The sequence below is a fragment of the Lactuca virosa genome, chromosome 8, assembly GCF_052849685.1.
Source record: "Lactuca virosa cultivar CGN04683 chromosome 8, Lactuca_virosa_CGN04683_v6, whole genome shotgun sequence".
Classification (NCBI taxonomy): Eukaryota; Viridiplantae; Streptophyta; class Magnoliopsida; order Asterales; family Asteraceae; genus Lactuca; species Lactuca virosa.
The window spans coordinates 316,444,443-316,463,403 of record NC_136433.1 but is presented as its reverse complement, the minus strand read 5'-3'; positions in this window follow the sequence as shown (position 1 = coordinate 316,463,403).

The following is an 18,961-nucleotide window of genomic DNA, read 5'->3' as shown; positions in this document are numbered from 1 at the left end:
GGGTGAAAGGAAAGAAATTAGCAAACAACTTCGGCTGGCCTCGCATTCTATTTATAGGATGAGGCTGGCCTCCAAACGTAGCGCGTTCCGCCGTGCATCATGGCTTACGAACTTCAGACTTGACATGCGACGAGACAGGCTCTGGGCTCCGAACGCGAGGTGTTCCCTATTTGAACGGGGGGCGTTCCCCCTTTGGTAAGCGTGCCTCGAACTTCAGAAAATCATAACTCTCGTATACGATCTCCATTTTCGACGTTCTTTATATCCACGCGTAGGTGAGATTATGCTCTACAACTCTTGTTTAGACTCCGTCGGATAATTTTGAATTGATTTTTTATTATATTATTTTTAGTAGGCCGGGACAGGAAAACTCCGTCAGAAATTCATAATTTCTTCATCTGACGTCCGTTTTCATCTGTCTTTTTACCGTTGGACTACTATCGATGAGATCTTCGATTCTCGTTTAGATTGTTTCGGCTAGAAACCACTCGATCTCATATTCAAACTTTGGGCTGCATACCGCTAAGTCGCAACTTAGAAAAATCATAACTTCCTCATACGAAGTCAGATTTAGACGTTCTTTTTATGCACGCTCTCGGTTTAACGTATTCTACGACTTTCGTTTAGATCACTAAGGCTAAATATCATTCTATCGTAAATTCACTATTTACGTCATTCAACGTCGTGCCGGTTCTATCGCGAAACTTCGACAGGCCATAACTTCTTCGTTATAACTCGGATTTCAGCATTCTTTATAGTTTTGCAATCCTCATAACGACCACTACAACTTCATGTATAGATATCGGGCTTATCTAACATTTCATTTTGACGTTTATTTGTTATCCTTAATTCATTTAAGTCACACAATTAAGCACAAAACACATAATACCCAAATAATACATCTTTATTGCTTCAAGATGGGTTACAATGGTTAGACTATTACATCATCATTAATGCCTAGCCTATAAACACGGGCATTACACCCTAGGAGTGATCGAAAAGTTGAGTTGAGAGTCAGTAGTATTATCCAACTCGAATGATATCGATGGCACCAACCAATGAGTGCTCGGATCATCAATTGCTTCCTTCTGAATTCTTTCCATTGTCCATGGAGGAAAGAGCGACTTCTGAGTTTCCAGAGTGACTTTCGCAACTTTGGCTTCCATTTCTTGATCTTCCAAGTCTTTGCGAATTCATAAGAGATCATCAAGTTCGATATCACGCTTATTTTTTATGAGCTTTTCACTTTCAGATAACTCTTCCTCTTCTTCTTCATCATCAAGCACCTTCTCTTTTCCTTTAGATCCAGAAGCTTCATTATCCTTCTGATCCTTAGGATTCGGTTTCGGGTTTTGCTCATTTTCATCAGTAGGTTCACCAGCCTTTTGTTTGAGTTTTTCTTTATCTCCCCCTTGTTTCGGAAGAGCATCGCGTTCCAAAACACCTTCAATTCTGTTAAGCATAGAGAAAACTGGTTTGAGTTTGTCTGCAAGATGTTGTCATACCGATACTGTGAGCTGTGAATCACGAGTCTATATAATACTTTGTAGATATTGATTAACCCCCGAAACACAGCTCTTAAGAACAGTTTTCTTTAATTCCAAATCATCTAGATGCTTGTTAGTGTAGTTCAACTTTACTGAAATGACCTTAGCTTTTTCAGTCTTTTGAGCCAGTTTATCCATGAGGTTGTTCTCTGTAGCAAGGTCTTTCTAAAGTTGTTCTATCTTCGAGACAACAGATGTGTTGAGCTCGGTATTGTCAAGCTTGATTTCTGATCGAACACGAGAAAACGCCTTTTTCTCAGTTTGCAGAGTGGAGCCAAGACTCGCAATGACTTTATTAACATTCTCAGTGTTTTCATCAGGATAGCGTCGGAACTCAGCCATGAATTTTTTTCAATTCATCATGTAGTTTTTCGACTTTTTGGTCGTTTCTGAGATGGTTTTCTCACAGGCCTGAATTGCCTTGGTGGAGTCTTCAAGGACTTTCGTATTTGCCTTTGTGAGCATCTCAACCGTTGCTCAGTGGGACTTCAGCATAAACTCATAATTGAATGAGGATTGGGATGACTCCAAAATAGAATCCAACTTTGCATTTAACTGTTTAAATTGACCCCGAGTCATCGGAGCGTTGTCATCATCACTGGTTTGATGGATGGTGAAGGGGCTGAACACAAAATCTTGAAAAGTATCCTGATCATCACCAAAAATGATGTTTGGATCATCATCCCAAAATGGTGAAGTGGTAGAAGTGCCTTGATCCAGAGTGACACCCATATTGACATCAGCCCCCGTATCAGATACGTTGGCGTGAATGCCGGAAGTATGTACCTCCTCCGAAACGGATTTGGTGACAGTGACTTCAGGTACACTGATGACCGTTGTTGTTGCGGTTGAATCTATAATGAGTGGAGTGGAGAATGTAACAGACATATGTGGAAGTGAAATGCTAACATAAAACTATGGTAATAGAGGAGCGATGGTGATCGAAATTGTTGTAGTTATCGGAGAGGATGGTGGAGTGTTCATCTAAATGAAATCAGAAAAGGGAGTAGAAGAAGTGGGTCATGTGGATACCTTCGGAATTGGTGCAGTTATAGGAGGTTCCGAAGTAGTGGCTGTGTCATCAACATCGTTCCGAACTGAATCCCCCTGAATATCAGTGTGAGTTCTAGATTCTGAAGCCTCCTGAACAACTAGAGATGGAGATCTTGGTTTGCGAGCTTGCTTCTTGATCTTATTCTTCAGAGTTTTGACAACCTCAGAAGGACCAGCATTTCCCTTTCGCTTTACACCCCTCTTCGGTTTGTTGGCCTCCTCAATCGCCTTTCGCAAGTCATCTGGCATAGGGCGAGAACCAGAAGGAGGTAATTTTTGATATGCATTTACTATAACATTGTCTTGAGGAATATTCGCAAGCATTGCCTCCGGAATCGAACCAACAAAACTGAACTTAGTTGGGTCAGACATCAGTCCGTTCACTAGAATCGGAATAGCAGCAATAATATAATCCTCTATCACTAGAACCTTTAAGTGTACTAGGGCTCGTTTGAAAATGATCGACCAAAAATGTACGCAGGAGATCTCAGTGTTGCGAGTAGAAGAGGAAGTACTATGAATGAGTTGTGTCCAAAGGATAGAGCCATAGTCCAGATTTATGCCATGGTACAGACCACATATAATGGTACAAAAGAGCTTACTTGCACTATTTGGGCCTACTATGCATTCCGAAAAGCTCTTAAACAGCAACGTGAACAGTCCGTTCTACATTGGAGGAAGATTGGGCTTCCTGAACTTCGACAAGAAAGAGATATCTCCAATATAACCCATCTAGTAAAACATGTTGACAAGATTAGTGGATGAAATCGAGTCTGGATCCACAAGGCCTTCAGATGAATCAAGCCCTAACATTCTGCAGAAACGGGCTTCGTTGATAGAGGTCCTGTTAGTAACAACATCGAAGGTTATGATTCCATCAGTCTGAATGTATGTTGCATACGACTACACCTTGGAAAGATGAACCAGAGGAATCGATTCTGCCATTGTCAAAGCTTGTGCAAGTGGAGAATACCTCAGACATTCAATCATCGGCCTCAGGGGTTCATTGTATCGAGATGAGTCAAGATCAAGAATGAGATTTTGACCGGGCTTCAGGTTCAGCATGATCATAGATGTTGATTGATCAGCAAAAGATGTTGTTTCAGATGATCTGGTCAGGTAGCAATCAAAGAAGATGATCAAAAGTACGTAGAGAGAGAAAGAGGTTTTTTCCTTGAGAGTTTTTATGAGATGTAATAGAAAATCAATCTAAAAAAACCCTTTTATACGTCATGATAGGTGAGAGAAGATTGACGTTCGACGTTCCCATATCCGGTAAAAGTAGCATGTGATAGCATGACAGCTAATCACAGTCAGGCCTGTTGTAACTGACACGCGTGATTTCAGGGATTTGAAATAAATGCGCCTAATTTGAATCCTTATCCCCAAGAAAGCACCGTTTCAATTTTAACTCATTCGGAATAAAATATCACTCCAAGATAACCTGTTCTGTGAATAACAATAATCAATCGGAATAAGAACCAGACTTGGAAAAATCATAAAGATTTTTGTGCAAGAGTGTTCCAAAGAAAAAGAAATAAAGCAAATTAAGTTTCTGGGATTCAGTGATGTCAAATAGAAAATGACATGAAATTCAGATGGATCCCGGGCAACTATCTCTTCCTTCGGAGTCAAGAGAGACTCAGAAGTGCTTGTGTGGTTTCCCGTTGAATTACGATCATCTATTTATTAAGAAATATTGAAAGGCTTCTTTTAAGTAGGCTGCTAGGGTGGCTGAGCTTCAATCAAATTTTGAAACTCAACATAAGTTCGAATATTTGAAAGAAGTACTTGTTTGACCAATGTAGCCATAAGAAGAAGTATGCTTTGGATATTGTGTAGGTGGCTAGATAGTAAGGAAATCTCAAGAAAAATAAAAAATTTGGATCTTCTGGAAAAAAACGTCTTAGGTTGAGAACATTTCGTGAAGATTAATCAAAAAGAAAAATGAGATTTCACACAATTATGGTACAAACCAAAAAGGTTTTATTCGTTAATTTCTTGGTGAAAATTTCTATAACGTTTGATTGTTCACCATCAATTCAGAAAGTTTCACTCAAATCGTGGTAATAGCGATTTTAAGATCATCAACACAGATGTTGTGTAACCATAAACCTCAGAGGTAATTGTTGAGAGTCTTAAGGGTTACGTTTATGAATGTGAAATTGATGGAGAAATAAGAGTTTGGTTCCGAAAGAGAAAGTGTACCTCTGCTATAAATTAGTGACAAAACAGTCAACTCTTAACTCAGTGTGAAAAGAGTAAGGTAGCTCAATGACTTATGTGAATTATCAGCCTGATTGGGAAGAAACGATCGGAATGAAAGTTTCATTAAGGCTTCAGACATAGAGTCTCAGAGGCTTTGGACAACAAACAACAGCATGCTTCTAGGGACACTTAGCTAGTACATAGATTTGGAATAATTTGCCTCATCATTCTGAATTGAGGTAGCAAGGATTTGTACCTAAATCATGAACGTATTCTGAAAATTAACACACAAAAAATATATTTTTGTAATTTTTGGATTTTCTGAAAAAGATAAAATAGAAATAAAGAAAATATTTTTGTGATTTTTTAAATTTTCTGAAAAAGATAAAGTAAAAATAAAGAAAAATATTTTGTGAGATTTGATTTTTCTGAAAAACTAAAGAAAAAAGAGAGTAAAAAAGAAAATATTTTTGAGATTTTGGATTTTCTGAAAATAAATGAAAAAAAGAAAATAAATAGAAAATATTAAAGAAAATAAATTCAGAAGTATAAATGAACAGTAACTTCCGAAGTATTCCAAAGCTCAAAATCAAGCAGAAGGCACTTAATGTACAAATCATACAGAAGAATTTCGAAACCCAGATGAACAGTAGAATCGAAACCATTCCGAAGCTCGGAACGTGAACGGTAAATTCCAATTACAAAAGGGATTTCGGAACTGAGTCAGATTCTATCATTCCGAGCCCTTTTAAAATACGATTGAACGAAGCTTCAGGTAAGGCCTTTGTGAAGATATCAGCCAACTGATCAGAGGATCTAACAAAATGCACTTCAACATTTCCATCCTCAACGTGATCCTTTAGAAAATGATATCGCAGTGTTATATGTTTCGTCTTTGAGTGTTGCACTAGATTATGGCAAATTCTGATTGCACTTTTTGAATCACAGTATAGTGGAATCCTCTTCATGTTGATCCCATATTCCCTTAGCTGATTGTGAAGCCATACAACTTGGGAGGTGCACGATGCAGCTACGATGTATTCAGCTTCTGCAGTAGATAGGGAGACACAAGTCTGCTTCTTAGATTGCCAACTAACAAGTTTGCCATCCAGAAACTGACATCCCCCATAAGTGCTTTTGCGATCGACACCACATCCACCAAGATCAGCATCGGAATATGCTTGCACAAAGAAACCAGAGTTAGAAGGATACCAAATTCCATGAGAGGTGGTTCTTTTGAGGTATCGGAATATATCATTCACAGCAATTATATGAGGTTCACGTGGATTTTCCTGAAGCCTAGAACAATAACAACATCAAACATAATATTTGGACGACTCGATGTTAGATACATTAAAGACCCAATCATTTGTCGATATAAAGTGATATTTGCAGCTGGCTTGTCCAAGGATGGTGTAAGCTTCGTTCCGAACGCCATTGGAACCTTGACCTTTGAATCACCCACCATACCAAATTTTCCTAGCAAGGTCTTCGTGTAAGCTTCCTAGTTGATGAATATCCCCTCTAAACTCTGTATAATGTTTAAACCAAGGAAAAAGTTAGTAGGACCCATTGAGTTCATTTCAAATTTAGTTTCCATCAGTTTTCGGAATTCAACAGTTAATTTAGGATTAGTGGATCCGAAAATGATGTCATCAACATAAATCTGAACGATCATTAAATGGTCACCATCTTTCTTGCGAAAGAAGGTAGGGTCAACCGAACCTTGTTTAAATTTTGATTGTTTTAGAAATCGAGTAAGGGTTTCATACCATGCCCTTGGAGCTTGTTTCAAACCATACACAGCCTTATCCAAAACATAACAATGATTTGGATATTTCTCATTAACAAAACCTGGTGGTTGTTCCACATAGACTGTTTCCTCGAGTTCACCATTCAGAAATACACACTTCACATCCATCTGAAAGACTTCAAAATTCTTGTGAGCGGCATATGCAAGAAAGATCCGAACAGATTCAAGTCTTGCAACCGATGCGAATGTCTCCTCGTATTCTATACCTTCCTCTTGACAGTATCCTTTCACAACCAGTCGCGCCTTATTGTGAATCACGTTGCCTTCTTTATGCATTTTGTTGCGAAACACCCATTTCATTTCGACGACTGAAGCATCCTTTGGAGTGAGAACAAGTCTCCAAACTTTGTTTCTCTCAAATTCATTGAGTTCTTCCTATATAGCTTGAACCCAATCAGCATGATCAAGAGCAATCTTTATGGTTTTAGGCTCGATTTTAGAAATGAACGAATTAAAAATGCCAAATTCCAGTTTCGAAAATAATGCAGTTTGATTCGCTTTTTGTTATGCCCTTGTAAGAACTCCTGAAGATGCTTCTCCGATCACTTGAGATTTTGGATGATCCTTAGTTCATTTTTTCATAGGAAGATAACGTGGATCATAGGCTGGATCGACTTTAGCAAAAACTTCCTCATATTCCGATTGCACATCAAAATCATTATTTTCATTGTCCCCCTAGAAGTTTGCATGTGCGTCTTCATTTGGAATCAGATTCTTCCCCAGGATTGGAACATCGGGATTTAAGGTTGAAGATGAGCTCTCCCCCGGGAATGGAGCATCAGAAGCTGTTGGTTGAGATGCTAGATCAGAAGCTTTCAGAATTAATGTCTCCTGAGAGGTTTCAATGTTTTTAGCAGCTTCATCGACAATTTTCTTTAACTCATCCCCTTGATTGTCCTTTGCTTTTGATTCAGAAGAGATGGCTTTTTCAGGCTCATCAAACAGATTCAAAAGTTCCTCATAGAGATTTGAAAGAGGAATTGTCATAGGATTCTTTGAAGGAAAGATATCCTCAGATTGACAATCTGCTTTCTAAAACTTCTTCATATAGCATCAAAGGTGATATAATAGGTCTCTTCAATCTTTCTTGATTTCTTGTTCAGAACCCTATATACTTTCGAAGTTAACGAATAACCAAGAAAAATGCCCTCATCAGCTTTCACATCGAATTTGCTCCTTTGTTCTTTAGAATTAAATATAAAACACCTGGATCCAAACACATGAAAAAAAATTTACATTAGGTTTTCTATTGTTCAGAATCTCATAAGGCGTAATTAAGAATCTTTTGTTGATGAATGAGCGGTTCTGTGTGAAACAAGCAGTTGCAATAGCATCAACCCAGAAGTAGAGTGGAAGATTCGCAAATGATAACATAGTCCTTGCAGCTTCGCAAAGATAGCGGTTTTGTCTTTCAACTACACTGTTTTGCTAAGGAGTTTAAGGTGCAGAGAAGTTGTGAGCTATCCCTTTTCAGTTAAGAATTCTTCAAACGCTTGGTTTTTTAATTCTGAACCGTTGTCACTGCGAACTTTTAGAACAGGCTTTCGTAATTGAAGCTCAGTCTGCTTGATGAAATCTTTCAGCTTCGGAGTGGCATCTGATTTCTGTCTAAGAAAGAACACCTAGGTAAATCAAGAAAAATCATCAACAACAACCAAGATATATTTATTACCACCAATAATTTCGATGGCAGATGGACCACACAGTCAATATGCATTAATTCAAGTGGCTCAATGATCTTGGTATTGATGATGGTTGAGTGACTCTTCCTACTTTGCTTTCCAAGCTCACAGGCAGCACACAGATGTTCCTTGTCAAACTTCAGAAGAGGTAGACCACGTACAAGATCACCCAGTACGAGTTTGTTTATATCCTTGAAATTCAGATGTGAGAGTCTTCGGTGCCACAGCCAACTATCATTCGAAGATGCTTTAGTAAGAAGGCAAATGGATGGCTTCCCTTTGATCGGTTTCAAGTTTAGTGGATACATTTCTCCCTTCCTTTTAGATTTCAGAAGCGTTGCCTTAGATTTCTTCTCAATAATCTCTGAACCCTCATCATCAGACGACACCTTTAGCCCTGTACCTACAACCAATTGCGAAACACTTATTAGATTATGTTACAAGCCTTCTACATAAGCTACCTTCCGAATAGAGAATTCTCCATTCGTAATCATCCCATACCCTTTGATTTCTCCGGTAGCGTGTTGGATCTATATGACCAAGAATCATTATGGAGTGATATTGCTAATAATATATGATCCTATAAGGTCACACCTTTATTAAGTTGACACATTTTGTATATTTATTATTAATATGATTATTAATAAATAATATCAATTCTTGTATTTTAATTAGGGAATAATTATTGTTTTGTGAAAATAGTAATTATAAGAGAGTATTACTAGTTATTATTTCATATGGTATGAATTAATAAGCCATGCACAACATTTTCGACTAATTGGATTCTTTTGTCTTTTACCTAAAGACAAAGTTTATATTATATAAACTTGGAGTTTATAAAAAATAAAGAATCTTACTTTTTAAAAAGGCATGGGCTAAAACATGATGATGGTGTGGGAGGTTGCTTTTCAACCTTCCGCCTTTTGTCTCCTATGCTTCTAAAGGCCACCATTACTTTAGATTATTTTAATGGTTAGGCCTTACTTTGCATGGACTATATAAGAGAAGCATGAGGCTTGCATTTTTGCAAGAGTGAAGCTCTTCTTCTTCCACTCTTTTCTCTCTAGAACCGTGGGTTCTTCTTCTCTTCTTCCTCTCTCTCTTTTGAAGTTATTTTGGTGTTTAGAAGACCTCTTGAGTTGCTCCCTTTAGTGCTTAATTGAGTTAAGCACTTAAAGGCTTTAGACACTCAAGAATACAAGAAGGAACTAGCATTCCAAGTGTCTTACTCTTAATGGTGGGTACTTGTAGAGAAGATCATATTGATCTTTTGTTATCTTCATCAACACCCCAAAACCAAGTGGGTTCAAATGCTTCAAAGGCTATCTCTAAAACATCTTGGGCTGGTTTTATTTCATTCTAAGCTCTATAAATGGATCCATGTTGGTTCGGTTTTTTTATGAACAAAAAATAAACTTGTTATTTTTAAAGTCTTCCGTTGCCGGGTTTTGTGAAAAACAAACATTTATTTCGTATCAAAACCCAACAGTGGTATCAGAGCCATCTTTTATATGTTAGAATGATTTTTTATGTTTGATAATCTTTGTTTTTTGGAAAACAAGCATGTATTTCTTTTGGTTAAGAAAAATCCATATTTGTCTTCTTTGGCAACTTCTTGGTTAAAATTGCTTATTTTTAATATGTAACCATTTTTCATGCATTTTGGTTATATAAAAGTTGCCTTAGAAAAAACAAAGAGTTGTTTGTTGTAATGTTTGATATGTTGTTGTGTATAAACAAGCCATTTGGACATTTGTGTTGTGGTTGGTTGATATTTATTTATTCATAAGATGAAATAGATAAATAGGTATTTTTTTCATTTGTGGATTTGTTGTAATAAATTAGTTAGACTAGTTGTATTTCTTTTTAAATGTAACAAGATGAAGAAATGACCATTTTGAAGATGACCTAACTATTTAAGACCATAATCCCAATCACAAGCTTCCACTTTTGGTTTTGGGCTTAATTATAGTCTTAATGGTTTAAGTGTTGCAACTTTCACAATATTAAGATTTGAAGTCCTTTTGCAAGCAAGGGTTGACTTGGCAAGTGGGAGCTTGAAGACCTTTTGAAGTGTCCCTTAAGTCCTTTAGGAAAGACTTAATAATTCTTATGATGGCTCACAAAAATTATTACTAGACATGGCTTGGTTTATACACATTATAATGCATGTTTGTGATGGTTATTTTATGTTAAATGTATGTTATGTTTTATGTATAAAAATGGTTTTTACATGTCAAATAACATTTTTTCATAAGATAATATCACTTGGAGTTTGAGTAAAAAATATTTAAAAGATAACATAAGATGTTTATAAATGGATATTTATAAAAACGTTTTACCGGTTACCGGTTTACCGGTTAAAACTAATTTTTTTATTAAAAATAGTTTTATTGTAAAACTTATAAATACCCAACTTTAAAATATTTGAAATAGTTTAAAAGATGTTTAAACTTTATATAAACTTCATGTCTTTATAATAAATAAGGAGTTTTTATTAAAAAGACTAAAATCGGTTTATAGCGTTATAACGGCAATTTAAAAAACTAGTGATTATTTTTTGCGTCGAAACTTAATATATGATATTGGTGTTTTAAACATAACGCAACATGTTGATATTATGTTTTATGCATGCTAAATGAGATTTAAAACATAAGTATCATCACCCAAGTTTTGGTTTATCAAAATATGACTTTTATCATAAGATGCATAAAATTGAATTTATAAAATGAAATGAGTTTATTCTACAAATTCATGAAGTCATAAGTTTTTTGATTGTTAAAAGGAAGTTTAAAATAGTGATTTTATAACTCATCCAAAACTGCAAGTCTTCAGTATAAAATAAAGTTTTATTAAGATTGTTAGCGGTTCTTAAAACCGATCTACGACTAAACTTTAAAATACCGGATTTTAGTTTATAATTGATCGCGGTTAATGGCAAATAAAATGAAATTTTATTTGGCACCTAAAGAAGCTCATAACAAGTGATATGAATTTTACAAAAGGGTACATGGATTGTTGGATGCATGCAATATTCATGAGACCATGTTTTTATAAACTATAATTGTAAAACATATATAAACCCTTTTTTACAAAACTTCAAATCTATGCAATCCATTTAAAATTCACTTGGGATTTTTGTGCAGTTCATATGGATTTTAGGGTCACCTTATTCATTTGAGTTTACAAAAACAGTCAATGTGTTTTTTTATTTGCTTATGGGATAAAGGTCACCTAACCATTTGTGAAATAGAACTCACATGTTTTTTAAATGGATGATTTAATCAATTTCTTATGTGATAAAGGCCGCCTAAGCATAAGTGTTTTGAGGCATAGATGGGATAAACATGCCAAACTAAACAATAGTTGTTTAGGATCCCATAATCTAGGAGTTACATATTGTATGCAATTGGTAAGCGCTACCTACCGAGTTTGATTAAGTTTATGGGATAAAGGTCACCTAACCATTTACTTGTTTCGTTACTTGGATCCTAGACTTTAATAAATTAATGTTTTAAGAAACAATATAAGGTATTAGTGTTGTTTCTATTGTGGAAGAAACTAGACACTAAAAGAGGAATTGCTCCTCTAATCTCATCGAGCTGAAGAAGTCTGACATGGACAAGACTTCATACATCTATATGATAGAACTATTTGTTTTTCCATCATTCACTTGAGTATGTTATACTTCAACTGACACTAATAACTGATATTATGTGCTGATGATTGGAAGAAATAATCAACTGATTACAAACGAAGGATATTTCGTGTTGAAGATATAACAAGTGTTGTTATAGTCTTTATTTAAGCAATAGATGTTTTGTACCTATTTTTATAGGGACATGTAACCGTTGTAACTTTATGAATAAATCTAGATTTACTTATCATTTAATGGATGTTGACATTCATATTCTGAAATGATGTATTCTGTGTTAAAGAATATTTTCTCATAATATTATTTATGAAGTAAATCTATAATCTTTCATTAAATTAATATTTTTTATCATAACACATATATAATCAAATGATATTTGATTGTAACTTATCTATTTCATAATCATCATGACAATATAAATAAGAAATACATATACCAACTTCAAAAGGATGGAATTTTTTAAGGCAAATGAGCTTGATTCATTTAATATATGTGGATCCTATTTATATGGGAAGATGATTCACAAGTGTCTTTAGCTTTAGTAGTTAAAGAACAAAAGCGCTTGACAAAGATTTATATATATAAGTGATGTATGTAATCTTTTCAATCAATGAATAGATTTGCTGATAGATGTTTATTCAATTTCACTGACGACTTTTATTCGTTATTGTTGAAACCTTTGATTTGCTCAAATTGTTTCATAGTGAAGATTGAAATACACATTAATGAGATCATCATTAACCTTTCGATGTGATAAAGAAAATGAGTTTTGTAAACCAAGTCTTCTTGGAACATCTCAAGAGTTGTGGAATCGATTCACAACTCATTCCGTCAAAAACATTCACTCGTCATTAGTATGGTTCTTGTGGCACAGGATCACCTGGTTACTTGAATCTATCTTTTGATATTCGGGGTAGCCTTCGTATTCTCTAGTGTGATAGGGTCACCTAGCCACTAGTTGAATGTCAATAGTACAAGTTTTTGAAGAGGATATAAATAGACCTTACAATCTATTGTATGATGTTTTAAAAATACTATTTACTTTACAAAATTTTGGAATTATGCTCACTACAACAAATATATATTGAATATATATTTCCAACCAAACAAGTGGATTAGATACTTATATTAGACTAAGGATGAAATGGTTTATCCTTATCTAAAAGGTATGGAGTCATTGAGCTCATGTTAGACAATAAGCTTAACCACTCTAGTATCTACTAATTGCATTTATGTAGAATATCCTAAATGATTGTTTAGGATGAAGTTTCTACTAATCCCACTAATTATCATTACATAAGACAAGTAAATAGAAAGTGCTTTATCTAAGTGGGAGCAATTTGGAGATTTAAGAGCTAAAGATCCATAAGCTAAATACATCATAGTTTGGAACTAGCAAGTTTTCAACTGTTGTTGAATTTGCTCAATAGTTTATCAGAAACTAATTAAACATATAGAGATGCATTCATTTATGATTATCAAGTATGGGCTTGATTAATCTTCCTCGATGTAGTTTGACTATAAAGAGTAAGTGAGTTTTTCAAAGGAGAAAACATACATGAATGAAAATCTTTCCAAGATTTAAGCTAACATCTCAAAGTAAGAATCTTCTTTCTTATAAGTTAATTACATGGTGTGATTTAATTATGAATCTAGATGACTCTTGTGTTTTCTACAAAGCTAGTGGGAGCGCAGTAACATTCCTAATGTTATATGTAGTCGACATATTAATTCATGGAATAAGGATCTATATAGATAGATCATAGCAACTTAAAGGATTAAGTAAAATTACATTAATTGTAAAGGATCTTAAAGGAGCTTAAGATAAAGGACTCTGAGAGAGTCATCTTGTCAACAACCACATGACATATGTTTGAGCAAAACCCTAGTGCAAATGTTTTTGAACTAGATAACATGATTGTATTCCATATGCTACTGTAATTGGAGAAATCATATATGTCATGATTATGCATAAAGGCCAAATAAGTATGCTTAGAGCATGTCAAATGATACCAGTATAATCCGACAACAAGTCATTGTGTGACTTATAGGAACATTTTAAAGTACTTGCGAGAACTAGATAAACATTCCTAATACACGGAGTATTTGAAAGAAAGCTATGTTTAAAGTTGTTACACATGTGCTAAAATTTTCAAATAGATTGAGATGACTCTCAGTCACAATCAGGCGTGTCCTCATTATGAATGAAGAGATAGTTATATGGATAGTGGTTCCATGTAGATTTTAATTATAGTCACACATCAAAGTTAGAGTACCTCGTGGTTTGGAGAACCAAGTACAAAGATGCTTAATGTATTAGTTCATTATGACTATCACTAATCCCATTACGCAAGTATTGGTATCTAAGTCATATTCAAGAATTTAATTCATTCTCAATAGTTTTTCTTTATATATGAGTTATATATAAAACTGAAAATCATTGTATTCGCAAAGTTTATACAAATCAAGTTTGTCAAATCTACTTGACAAAGCTCCATCATTAGCTAAAGCATGAAAGTCAAGCTGGTGCTATAGGGCCTTATTGATATAAGTAGATGTATTTGATTGAAATTTAGTATTTGGATATTGGAACAATAAAGCAACATATATTGTAATGAATGATATATTAGATATGAGTCGTTCATTAAATAATTGTTGTGTTCTATATTAGCATGTTTAAATCCTTGAATAACTAGGTTATTCTAAATATCCATAGTCGCTCATAGTTGTGGGATCATCTATGAGGTAAGACTAATATGAGTGGATTAGTGGATTCTCATGGAGATGAGAATGGCAAAGAGCTGCTACCAACTTCATAGACACTTGATTGGGAGAATAAGTATTGGACTTAAACCGCATCAAAACCACTTTATGGATCATAGTCAAGAGTGATGTTTTGATCAAGGTTGTATCTTTTTAATCTTAGACCTGAGATACATATTTGGGACATGAAGTGTAGGAATTGTTTTTGCTTAGACATGGTTTAACGTTGTTTCGTAAAAAGTAGTCATAAGGGCCATCGTTGGGTATGACATGAACTGCATTGATGGGAGTATGTAGTCAAGATGATCTTTGTATTCTTAGACCTGAGATGCATATTTGGGACTTGAAGTGTAGGAATTTTTGTGCTTTGACATGGTTTAACGTTGTTTCGTAAAAGGCAGTCATAAGGACCATCGTTGGGTATGACATGAACTACATTGATGGGCGTATGTAGTCAAGATGGGATTTTTCCCTCTTATTCGTTCAGAGCGTGACATCTAAGGCCTTAGTTAAAGTTGAACAGTAAATGAGATTGATCGCGATCCATATCTCATGTTCGACATGATGTCTGAGACAAAGGAATAATAGATACCACACCTTTTGTAACAATTATAGGTTAGAGCTCCTGGAATTGGCTGTTGATGAAATGGCACCCTTCATATGTTGTTAGGGGCAGTAGCCCGTTGCTAGACGTCAGCTATTATCTATGTCAGTCTATAATGAATCTTGTGCAAGTGGGAGATTGTTAGATCTATATGCCCAAGAATCATTACGGAGTGATATTGCTAATAATATATGATCCTACAGGGTCACATCTTTATCAAGTTGGCACATTTAATATACTTATTATTAATAAATAATATCAATTCTTGTATTTTAATTAGGGAATAATTATTGCTTTATGAAAATATTAATTATAAGAGAGTATTACTAGTTACTATTTCATATGGTATGAATTAATAAGTCATGCACAACATTTTCGACTAGTTGGATTCTTTTGTCTTTTACCTAAAGACAAAGTTTATATTTTATAAACTTGGAGTTTATAAAAAATAAAGAATCTTACTTTTAAAAAGGCATGGGCCGAAACATGATGATGGTGTGGGCGGTTGCTTTTCAACCTTCCACCTTTTGTCTCCCATACTTCTAAAGGCTACCATTACTTTAGATTATTTTAATGGTTGGGCCTTACTTTGCATGGACTATATAAGAGGAGCATGAGGCTTGCATTTTTGCAAGAGTGAAGCTCTTCTTCTTCCTCTCTTTTCTCTCTAGAACCGTGGGTTCTTCTTCTCTTCTTCCTCTCTCTCTCTCTCTTTTGAAGTTAGTTTGGTGTTTAGAAGACCTCTTGAGTTGTTCCCTTTAGTGCTTATTTGAGTTAAGCACTTAAAGGCTTTAGCAACTCAAGAATACAAGAAGGAACTAGCATTCCAAGTGTCTTGCTCTTGATGGTGGATACTTGTAGAGAAGATCATACACTTTGATCTTTTGTTATCTCATCAACACCCCAAAACCAAGTGGGTTCAAAGGCTTCAAAGGTTATCTCTAAAACATCCTATGGTTGGTTTTATTTCATTCTAACCTCTATAAATGGATCCATGATGGTTCAGTTTTGTTATGAACTAAAAATAAACTTGTTATTTTTAAAGTCTTCCGTTGCTGGTTTTTGTGAAAAACAAACTTTTAATTTGTATCAAAACCCAACATAGCGTTGATTCCAAACTTCACTCGACCGCCATCTTGTAACAATCTGTATTCTCTTAATTCTTCCCTCCTTCCAGTTATGTGACGAGAACAAGCATTGTCAATGTACCATCCGGAATCGTACTGTTCGTCACGCATTACCTGCAAGAATTATAGAAATTTAGGTACCCAAACCATCTTGGGTCCTTGTAAGGATTTCTTAACAACAGGAAAAATCTTAGTCTTATCAACCCAAAAAGATCTGTTTATCAAAACACTATTATTCTCTTTTATTATTTTGAAAACTTCCTTTTTATCATCAAAGACTTTAATTTCAACTACATTAGATTTTCGTCGAATAAATTCTTTGTGTTTCTTAGCCATCTTTTTTGCAAATGCCTTTTCCTCTTTTTTCAAGTTTGCTTCGTATTCTTCGAGAGAAATCTCTGGTTCCAAAACAATTTTACTTTGGCCCTTTACATCCTTTGATGTGTGGACGAGTTTTGAAAATCGTGGTTTTGGAGAACAATTAGATTTTGGCTTTTCAAAAGGTTTTGAAACACGTGATTTTAAAACCTGTGGTGTTGATTTTTGAGGTTGTGAAGAGGATTTTGGCTGTGATTTCGAAATGGTAGAATAATTCTTATTTTGATTTGAAACTCTTTCGGAATTAACAGAATTTTGATTCGAATTCTTATTTTTCCAAAAGCGTTTTCTTTCTTTTAGATTTTTCCTATATCTAGCATTCAACTGCCTTTTCTTTTCAATCAATTCAGCAGCAAATTTATGAATGTTAGGCTTTGGTTTTTCCTTTTGGACTGGCGTATCAATTTGTTCCGAAGAGGTTTCACTCGGAATATCTTTAGTACCGCTAGGACCAGCCTTATTGTAACAATGGTGAACACGATTCAACGGTTCTGAAACGTATTTTCCCTTTTTTTCCATGAGGTCATTTCGGAAATACCTTTTGTTTGATCTGCATTGTCGATTGGTCCCGACCAGAAGAATTCATCGCAACTTGTAGCATTATCACTATCAACCAGGGACATAAGTTCTGAAGTATGATTTTTGTTCAGTCCGATTTTCATAAAAACTCGGTTCGGAACAGTTTGTACTTTCGGAAAAACTGTTGCTTTTTCATTTAAAACATTTGAACCTTTGTTTTCTACAATACGAACAAATATGATTGAATTTTCAGAAATTAAATTTTTCTTTGGTTCAACATCATTTTTGTACAAACCCCGAACAATCAACTTCGTCCTCTACAGAAATCCCACTCATTTCGCTTTCATCGAATTCAAAAGTACTCTTAGAATCAAGATTATTTTCTGAATTCAACTACTTGCATAACGAGACATACTTCTACATAGAAGTCAATTTAATTTCTTCCTTATCTTTTTCTGTTAAAATTTCTTTCAACATATTTTTGTGTTCTTTGGACTTAATGTATTCTTCTATTTTCTCAAGTCCAACACGATAAGAATCAGAAACATCAGAAGAAGAAACAATGGATTCGCACTTATAACAATTTGCATCGATTTCATCCTCTTTAAATTCAAGAAAGGGCAAAATCATTTTGTGCAATCCTTTTCCTATTTCACAATCAAGATACAATTGAGTGATATTGAAATATAAACGCTTAGCAATTAAACAGAAAATATTCCTTTGTTTCAAAAGTGCACAATTGTCTATCTTAAGATAAATAACATCATCATGTGACCTAGTAAGCTCTAATTCCAAGGCCTCTATTTTTAATCTTCTCTCTTCACTTTTAAATGTTGCTCTGTTAAGTTGATCGGTCATATTAGAATTACTTAAGGGCTGCTTGGCAGGATTTAAATTTTTAAGATCTTAAATTTTAAGAGGTCTGAATTTCTAAGAGGGTCTTAATTTTTAAGATCTGAATTGTAACATGTTGTTTGGTTGGAACCTTTGAAGTGATGTGCTAAATTATAAAAATGACCATTTTACCTTTCTGTATTATTTTTTGCCAAATTCAATGTTTCTGTTTATAAAATAACCAAACAACTTCTTGAATAATTATAAAAACATATATTTAAACACCATACAAAATCAAAATCAAACATAAATCAAAATTAAACAAAAATCAAAATCAAACATAAATAATTGACAAATCTATCCAGTTATAGCAATCAAAATTGCATTGTTTTTGGACAACATTGCTTTAACTAAACAAAATTTTCAAAATACAATGCTCTAATAGGAAGAGGTGAAAGTATGATTCTATAATAAAGAAATCAATAAAAATCTATGCATATAGTGTTTTAAAACACTAGCTATTTCACCTCACAAAAGTCTTGTGCATTATATAAGCTTTCGTTTAGCTTTCCAAAGGCCTGCACTTTTGAAGGAGCTGTTTTGGCGTGTCATATGACTTATATCACCTGTATATTCCTACAATCAGTTTGATATTATCATCTTGAGGAAACCATATGTTGTATTGTATAATTAGGGCATGTCATATGACTTATATCACCTGTATATTCCTACAATGAATATACGATATGATGACAATAACAAAATTTTAAAAAGCAAC